The sequence below is a fragment of the Pongo abelii genome, chromosome 20, assembly GCF_028885655.2.
Source record: "Pongo abelii isolate AG06213 chromosome 20, NHGRI_mPonAbe1-v2.0_pri, whole genome shotgun sequence".
NCBI classification, from domain to species: domain Eukaryota; kingdom Metazoa; phylum Chordata; class Mammalia; order Primates; family Hominidae; genus Pongo; species Pongo abelii.
In genome coordinates, this window is record NC_072005.2 from 7,767,489 (window position 1) to 7,777,092 (window position 9,604).

At 51.9% G+C, this 9,604-nt stretch overlaps 1 pseudogene; it reads left to right on the top strand.

Annotated features, from left to right (window-relative positions):
- Nucleotides 1-95: 95 nt before the first annotated feature.
- On the top strand, nt 96-8,475 carry LOC100461076 (C-type lectin domain family 4 member G-like; annotated as a pseudogene).
- Nucleotides 8,476-9,604: the final 1,129 nt, after the last annotated feature.

Consider the following 9,604-nt stretch of genomic DNA (forward strand, 5'->3'; position numbering starts at 1 on the left):
CGACAACCAATGTGCCACATGCCCTTTGCAGTGGGCTGGCTTCCCTGGTTACAGCAACCCTCTCATCTCTGCAGAGAATGGAAACCAGAGTGGTCATGGCCTTGGAGCTGAATCCTGTGAATTTCACCTTCTTCCCACATTCGCCCAAACCTCTTGTCCCTGCTCTTCAGGTCCTTGTATGATGTGACCCCAGCTGACACCCTAGCCCCAGATGACTTCCCCTGAATTAGTCTCAGCTTCTCCAACCTGTTCCCTTATCCTCTATTCTTGCGTCTGTTGATACCGTATTGAGAATGTTCTTTAATATTATTTATCTCCTCTGGAATAATTCTGACTCCTTCTTCAAGCATCACCTCCTCCAAGAAGCCCTCTCAGATCCTCCAGGCTCAGCCAGTGTCTCCAGTGGTCCTCACAGTCTCCTGTACTTCCCAGGCTCATCATATTGTTTTCAAATTCCCTGGTTACATGTTCCCCACCTGCCTGAGAAACAGGCCTCCCTTCCTTGTCCTGGGCCAGGGATAGAGGTGGAGGTCTGCTGCCTCCTTCTAGGACCTCTCTTCCCCTCTCAGTTACCCTGCAGCGAGATCTGGGCACAGGACATTGATGGGCAGCCTTCTGGCTTCCTCACTAAGCTGGACAGTTCCGCCGTGGCTCGCCAAGGCAGCTTCAGCCACAGGTGTATCCCGCAGAGCCCCTATCTCCCCAATAAGGTCTGACGAAACACTGCCATCTAAATCCTTTCCCCAGAACACATTCCGATGGTTGCCCTGGACAGAGATTGTGCAATCCTTGCAGTTTTTCTGATTTCCTCCCATTGAGCACCTGTCCCTGAAAGCCTCAGAATGAAGAGGGTGTGCCTTCCAAAAAGTTCTGCCCTATGGTTAAGCCTGCTGCTAAGTCAGCTTTCAGTGCCTGTTGACATGGCTCCATTTCTGATGATGAAAGCAAGATGAGTCAGATGGTTTGGGAACAAGGGAACTTCTAGAAAGAAGAGTCTAGGAAGCTAAGTTTTGTTAACCCTTCAGCATCTCCTAAGCATTGCTAACTTTTAATGTTTCACTCTTCCTCCTCCCTCTGTACCATAGACATCCATTCTGATGTGTTTGATACATGCCCTTGCATTAGTTTTTTAAGGAAAATACGCTTACATTTGCCTTTCTTATTGCTATAAATTTATGGGATACAGGTTCAATTTTATTGCAAGCATAGATTTCATAATAGTGAAGTCATATCCTTAATGTTTATACGTACTTGGAGTGTGAGTGTGTGTGTGTGTGTAATTGAATCAAATCATTTCTGCTTCTCCCAGCTCTAGGCTACTGAGAATCTGGACTGCTGCTGCCTGTACAATGAGTTTATTACGATTTGTTTCATGTGTGTACTCACCACATTTTACTTACTCTTTGCCTGCTCGGGGGCTTGTAGGTTACGCCCAGCTCTGCTACTGTAAAAAACACTGTGCCGAACATCCTTGTAAATGCCCTTGGAGAAACCTTCTCTAAAAAGTATCTCTTTTTAAAATATCAGAGGGTGTATGCCACCTGCATTTCACTACATACTTCCAGACTGTTTTCCAAATTACTGAACTAATTTATACTTCCACTAGCAGTGAGCAACGGTTCCCACTTCCTCACATCTTCACCAACACTTAATACTATGCACCTTTTTAATGGTTGCTATTTTAATTGGTATAAGGTGGTACCTCATTATTTTTTCTACAATTAAGTAGACATTAAGCTTCCCTGAAATATGTGCTCAATCTTTGGCTTCTTCTATGAATTGCCTTTTCATTCCTCTGGCCCATTTTTCTGTTGATTTTTGTGTGTGGGTGTTTCTTTGTTTGTTTTGTTTTGTTTTTTGTTTTGTTTCTTGAGACAGAGTCTTGCTCTGTCACCCAGGCTGGAGTGCAGTGGCACAATCTCAGCTCACTGCAACCTCCTCCTCCCAAGTTCAAGCGATTCTCCAGCCTCAGTCTCCTGAGTAGCTGGGATTACAAGTGTGTCCCACCACACTTGACTAATTTTTGTATTTTTAGTAGAGATGAGGTTCCACCATGTTGGCCAGGCTGATCCTGAACTCCTGACTTCAAGTGATCCACCCACACCAGCCTCCCAAAATGCTGGGATTACAGGCATGAGCCACCATGCTCAGCTGTCTTTTCTTTTTTTTTTTTTTTTTTTTTTTAATTTGCAAAAGTATTTTTGCATATTCCTGGAATAAATTGCTTTTTTATTTTATAAGCAGCAATTATCTCCCCCTGTCTGCTACTCACCTGTTAATTCTATCTACTATGTCCTTGGTTTAACAGAGATTCTTAATTTTGATATAGTCAAATATATCTTTTCTTCTCCTTTGCTATGGGATCAACTTCAAGAAGTTTTTCTCAAATCTAGGCCACAAAGCCAAGTGCCTACTTTTTCTTCAATTAGCCTAACAGTTTTGTCTTTTATCATTAGCTCTGAGATGCTGATGAATTCCAGAATTGCATATGTTGTAAAGGAGGAGTTTTTCCTCCATATACTGAACTAGTTTTCCCAAAATCTTGTTCTACATAATCCAATTGTATTATATTCTTTCCATTTAATCTAGTTGCCTCCTTCTAAACCAACACCACACTATTTTTTAAATTAATGTTTTATCAAAATATGATTTACAATCTGGTAGGGCGAGTCTTCCTATATTAACTTTTTTCCCTAAAGTGGCTTATAATTCATAAAAAATTTATTCCTCCACATAAATTTTAGGATAAATTTGTTAAGGTCCTCAAAGAAATTGAGCTGGAATTTATATTTAGTTTGTAGTTAATTTGTAGATTAAATTGTGAAGGATTGGTACCTTTATGGATCTTTTTTGTTTTTGTTTTTGTTTGTTTACTTTGAGATGGAGTCTCACTCTGTCACCCAGGCTGGAGTGCAGTGGCACAATCTCGGCTCACTGCAATCAACCTCCGCCTCCCAGTTCAAGCAATTCTCCTGCCTCAACCTTCAGAGTAGCTGAGATTACAGGCGCCCACCACACCTGGCTAATTTGTATTTTTAGTAGAGATGGGGTTTCACCATGTTGGCCAGGCTGGTCTCGAACTCCTGACCTCAGTTGATCCACCTGCTTCAGCCTCCCAAAGTGCTGGGATTACAGGCGTGGGCTGCTGCGCCTGGCTGGCCCTTTTATGTTAATTCTTCTGACCTCTGGAAACATTAGCTATCTTTATCTAAATCCTTTTTATAGTACTCTCTAATTGAATTTAAATTTTTTTCTCTGCAAATGTCTTGTGCATTTTTTTTTAAATTTTATTTTACAGAGTCTTCCTCTGTTACGCAAGCTAGAGTGCAGTGGCACTATCATAGCTCACTACAGCCTGGAGCTCGAACTCCTGGGCTCAAGTTATTCTCCCACCTCAGTCTTCAGAGTAGCTGGGACTACAGGCGCATGCCACTACATTTGACTAATTTTTGTATTTTTTGTAGAGAGGAGGGCCTCACCATGTTGCCCAGGCTGGTCTTGAACTCTTGGGCTCAAGCAATCTACCCGCCTCGGCCTCCCAAAAAGCCAGGATTACAGGCATGAGCCACCGCACTTGGCCTCTGGTGCATTCTTTATTGATTCTTAGATACACAATAATTTGAGTTGCTATTTTAGAGGCTTTATTTTTCATTAACTTTCTAGTTTGTTGTTTCTATTAATTTTAGTAATATAATCACTATGTGCAATGCTCTTTGTAGTTGCAATCTTTACATTTATTCTTCTATGTAGGTGATAATGTTTTTTTTTTTTTGAGGCAGAGTCTCGCTCTGTCGCCCAGGCTGGAGTGCAGTGGCGCGATCTCAGCTCACTGCAAGCTCTGCCTCCCGGGTTCACGCCATTCTCCTGCCTCAGCCTCCCGTGTAGCTGGGACTACAGGAGCCCGCCACGACGCCCGGCTAATTTTCTTTGTATTTTTAGTAGAGTCGGGGTTTCACCGTGTTAGCCAGGATGGTCTGGATCTCCTGACCTCGTGATCCACCCGTCTTGGCCTCCCAAAGTGCTGGGATTATAGGCATGAGCCACCGCGCCCGGCTGGTGATAATAATATTTTAAAATATCTGGCACATGGCAGGTATTCAATGTTTGTTGAAAGAATGCATGAGCATTGAGAGTTTTTAATGAACCTGAGATGGTTCTGGGTAGACATGCGTAACTTCATTGTTTCTCGGTGTTTCTTTGAGAGAAGCCCCCTCACTGTACTCTTTTCAGGGTTGGTAAAAGAAAACTGGGGCTTCTAGGCTGGCCGCGGTGGCTCACACCTGTAATCCCAGCACTTTGGGAGGTCAAGGAAGGCGGATCACCTGAGGTCAGGAATTCGAGACCAGCCTGTCCAACACGGTGAAACCCCATCTCTACTAAAAATACAAAAATTAGCCAAGCGTGGTGGCACGCACCTGTAATCCCAGCTACTCGGGAGGCTGAGGCAGGAGAATCGCTTGAACTTGGGAGGCGAAGGTTGCAGTGAGCCAAGATTGCATCACTGCACTCCAGACAACAGAGGGAGACTCTGTCTCAAAAGAAAAAAAGAAAAAGAAAGTTGAGGCTTCCTGAAGCTACACACTGCACACCCCCATCCGCCACCCACCGAGTGGTAGAGTCCTGCAGCTCAGCAGACCACCTCCTCAACAAAACCTCTGTTTGCTCTCTTCTGGCACAGAGGAACAGAATCAAGGTCAGGTTCAGACCCAGCCTCTGAGAAGGGACCTGAACTGGCCTTGGGGGCTTTCTCAGGAGCCAGCAGGGGTTACAATTTGGTCGGCTTCAGTGTGTCCCTCTCAGGCGGAAACCCAGTCCCAGGCCCATAAGAGAGGGGTCCAAGCTCCAAAGAGAAGCCTCCAGCACCAGCCTGGGGATGGAGCTGCAGCCACGAGGCCCGGGAGGCTGGAACTACCTCTCCCTGAGCACAGCTCAGCCCAGAAAGGGCCCAACCCTGTGATTGGTCCTTGGATCCCTGTTGCCAGGAATCCAGGCCAAGAAAATGAGAAGGAAGGAAGAGAGTGCGTAGGTCCAGTGAGGAAGAGAGTGAAATTTGTTATCTCTGCCCAGGACGGGGTGCCTGCACCGCCATAGACACCACCAGGTACAGCAAGTGGGGCGGCAGCTCCGAGGAGGTCCCCGGAGGTATGAGCAAGGAGACTGCCTCATCTCTGCCCCAGTGTCTGGGTTTGATGGGGGAGGGAAGGAAGAGCCAAGATGGGCCGGAGTCGTGGGTGCAAGAGAGACACCACAGGCCACAGAGCCAGTTGGACCAGGGTCCAATTCCAACTCTGCCACTTGGAAGCTGTGTGACCATAGGCAAGTTACTTAACCTCTCTGAAACTCAGTTTCCTGGGAGGAACCCAGGCCTCCAGGACTCAGTCCTGGGGGACCCAGCATGCCGTCTTTGTTCTGCCAGGGCACTGGGGACGCTGGATGCACTGGAGCCCGAGACCCCTCTCATGGCTGTCCTGGTCGCCAGTCCTGTGGGCTGTGATTCTGAGTATCCTGTTGTCCAAGGGTGAGTGACCCTCAGTGGGGAGGGGTTGCGTCCGGCCCCCCTGGGGACACAAAAACCCCCATTGCATGGCGCACCAACTGCGCCCTGGCGTCCTGCTCGCGTCTGAGCGTGAGCAGAGTGTGTGTACATCTTTGGGCCGTTTGCAGTCACGCGTGTGCACATGGTGTGCACGTATGTGTGCGAGTCCCCGCGCGTTTGTTTCCCGTCGGCGTGTGTACACATCTTGTGCGCTATATGCCTGCCCGCCCGCTCAGTGGTCCCAAGTCGGGGGACCCCGCACCCCCCGGGCAAGGGAAGGATTTCCGAGACCCTGGAGTTGCCTGCAGGAGCCTCTCTCCGCAGCCTCCACGGAGAACGCGGCTCTGCTCGGCTGCCAGGACCTGCTGAGGACAAACGGTGTGTGCAGAACCAGGCGCCTGGGCCCCCGGGGCGTGCGCGGCGGGAGCGTCTGAGACCCGGGAGATGGAGTCTCGAGTGCGTGGGGGCCCTGTGGTCCCTGAGGCTGGCCCCGGGGTGGGGCAGGGAGTCCCCTGAGTCCTCCCAAGTGACCCGGCGTTTTGGGATGGGGGTCGTTCCAGCCTCGAAGCAGACGGCGGCGCTGGGTGCCCTGAAGGAGGAGGTGGGAGCCTGCCACAGCTGCTGTGAGGGGGCGCGGCCGAGGCTATGGGCGCAAGGGTGGGGTCTTGTGGCCGGGATGGGAGGGGGGCCGGGGGCGAGGCCTGGGGCGGCTGGGGCGAGGCGGGCTGGTCTCCGAAGTCCCGCCCCATCCTCGCCGCCCTCGCCCCTCTCACCCCGCGGCTCCCACGCTCGGGGACGCAGGCGCTGCTGCAGACCACGCGCGCAGAGCTTGGGGAGGCGCAGGCAAAGCTGATGTAGCAGGAGAGCGCCCTGCGGGAACTGCGTGAGCGCGGTGAGGGCCCGACGCGACCCCAGCCCTGAGCCCTGGCCGCGTCCCCCGACCCCGACCCCGTCCTGAGTGCTGACCCCTGACACTGATCATGCACCCCGTCCTGACCCTGACACTGCACTCTGACCTTGACTGCCACTCCTAGCGCCGGCCACACCCAGACCCTGCCCAGTTGTAACCGTCCTTGACCCTGTGCCATCCTGGTGGCTGGCATCAAGGGTACAATGACCACGGACAGGGGTCCTGACCTTTAGCTAGTCCTGACCTTGAGCCCAACCAAAATCCCCATTCCCTTGACCCCGCAGTGACCCATGGCTTGGCTGAAGCCGGCAGGGACCGCGAGGACGTCAGCACTGAGCTGTACCGGGCGCTGGAGGCCGTGAGGCTGCAGAACAGTGAGGGTGAGGGGGGATAGGAGGGGGGGCGGTGTAAATGGACCCTGCCCGTGTGCGTCGCCGGACCCCCTCTTTGACCTTGGCCTGGTCCTGTGGCTCCACCCCTGAGCCCGTGGGGCCAAACCCCTACCCCCTGCGTCCTCTTGGTGCGCTCTCCCTGAAAGCACTCGACCTCTCTGACCCTCGCCACCCTGCGGGTTCCTGTGAGCCGTGCCCCACGTCGTGGCTGCCCTTCGGGGACTCCTGCTACTATTTCTCTGTGCCGAAGACCACGTGGGCAGAGGCGCATGACCACTGCGCCGATGCCAGCGCACATCTGGTGATGTAGGGAGCCTGGAGGAGCAGGTGCGCAGGAGGAGGTGGCGTTCACCCGAGGGGGCGTGGCCGGGCGGTGGGGCGGCGCGGGAGGGGGCAGGCGCGGGAGGGGGCAGGCTCAGGTGTCTCCTCCTTTCTAGGACTTCCTGAGACACTAGTGCCCTTGAATACTGGATCGGCCGCAGGGCCGTGCAACACCTGCGCAAGGTTCAGGGCTACTCGTGGGTGGACGGAGTCCCACTCAGCTTCAGGTAGGGGAAGGGCTCCTGGTGAAACCTGGGGGCCACAGGTTAGACTCTAGAGGACATGTTTTGAGGCCTAGGTGGGCGGATCACTTGAGGTCAGGAGTTCAAGACCAGCATGGGAAACGTGGCGAAACCCCGTCTCTACTAAAAATACAAAAAATTAGCCGGGCGTGGTGGCACACGCCTGTAATCCCAGCTAACCCAGGAGGCTGAGGCACGAGAATCGCTTGAACCCAGGAGGCAGAGGTTGCAGTGAGCCGAGGTTGCACCACTGCACTCCAGCCTGGGAGACAGAGTGAGACGCCGTCTCAAAAAAAAAAAAAAAAAGACATGCTTTGGCCAGATCTCAGGGACCCCTTGGTTGGGGCTCCATGCTTAGGGATGGGCAGGCCGGACCCTAGGAAGTATCCTTGGGTTAAATTCTGGGCGTTAGTAAGTTATATCCCAGGTGTATGCTCAGGTTAGACACTTGGGGTGTCTAGTGTAGACCCAAGCAATAAACAGGCTAGAGCCTGGGAAGGAAGTGGGGGCCCCGGGTCCATCCTCAGCCTAGATTCCCAGCAACATCCCCCACCATTCAACCGCTGCAGCCACTGGTTACAGGGGGAACCCAATGAATCTTAGGGGTGCGAGGCCTGTGTCATGATTCTGGGCATGGGGCTGTGGATCGACCCACCACGTGATGAGAAAGCTGGCGGGATCTGTGAGAAGAGGCACGGTGCTGACCCTGCCCGGTGCCCCAGAGCCATGCCCAGTGCCCAAAGGGGTGCTGTGCTGGGCTCCTGGAACCCACTGCCAAGGATTTTCTTTTCCCCATCCACCACTGCTGAGAACCAATCAGCCAGGCCCAGCCCTGTCCAGTGCCTGCGCTCTGGGACCTCTGCTCTGACCTCATGCAGACCTAACCTAACCTTCACTGGCTCCAAAATCTCCACTTCTGGACCCCAGTGGTCTGACCCCACCTCTCCCCCTAGCCAAGGTCAGGCAACTGAGCAATGGAGCTATTTGCTTTTCCTGCATTTTCCCGCAAAGGGGAAAATGGTACTTCCTGCAAAGCTCTCTTTGCAGCCTGGGGGAGCATCAATAAAGGTTTGAGAAATGGATCCAGACTCCTGGCTCTGGTGAGCTCTTATTTATTTATTTATTTATTTATTTATTTATTTATTTAGAGATGGAGTCTCACTCTGTCACCCAGGCTGGAGTGCAGTGGCACAATCTCAGCTCACTGCAACCTCCACCTCCCAGGTTCAAGGGATTCTCGTGCCTCAGCCTCCCAAGCACCTGGGATTACAGGCGTGTGTCACCATGCCTGGCTAACTTTTAATTTTTTAGTAGAGACAGGATTTCACCATGTTGCCCAGGCTGGTCTCGAACTCCTGGACTCAAGTGATCCATCTGCCTCAGCCTCCCAAGTAGCTGGGATTAGAGGCATGCACGACCCCACCTGGCTCATTTTTGTATTTTTTATAGAGATGGGGTTTCGCCATGTTCCCCATGCTGGTCTCAAACTCCTGGGCTCAATCGATCCACCTACCTCAGCCTCCCAAAGTGCTGGGATTACAGGTGTGAATCACCACGCCTGGCCCTCTGGTGAGCTCTTCTAAGCTCCATCCCAGAAGCCCTGGTATGAACCTCGTGAGTGACCCCTGACCTCTCTAAGTGACCTCATAGTCCTATGATGCTTCCAAACCCAGTGGGTAACCTGCACTAGGCCAGGAGGGCTTGAAGGTAGGGGCAGTTGCCCACTCAGCACTGTTAAAATTCCCAGCCCCCTGGCACAGAGTTTGGTTCAGAGGGTGCTGGGGACACAGGAATGGGTCAAACCCAGTCCTTATTCCCAGGACCTCCACATTCTGGTCTAGCTGGGCACAGGAACAATGTGATCCGTGATTTAACAGATGAATGCATGGAGCGGGTAGCTGATGGGTATGGGGGAGCCACTTTTTGTTGGGGTCCAGCCTCAACACTACCCATAGGTACCCAAAGTCCAGTGGTGACGAAGGAATGAGAAAAGACAAATTAAGATTTTAGGCCGGGCACAGTGGCTTATGCCTGTAATCCTGGCACTTTGGGAGGCCAAGGTGGGTGGATCACGAGGTCAGGAGATTGAGACCATCCTGGCTAAAACGGTGAAACCCTGTCTCTACTAAAAATACAAAAAATTAGCCGGGCATGGTGGCAGGCGCCTGTAGTCCCAGCTACTCGGGAGGCTGAGGCAGGAGAA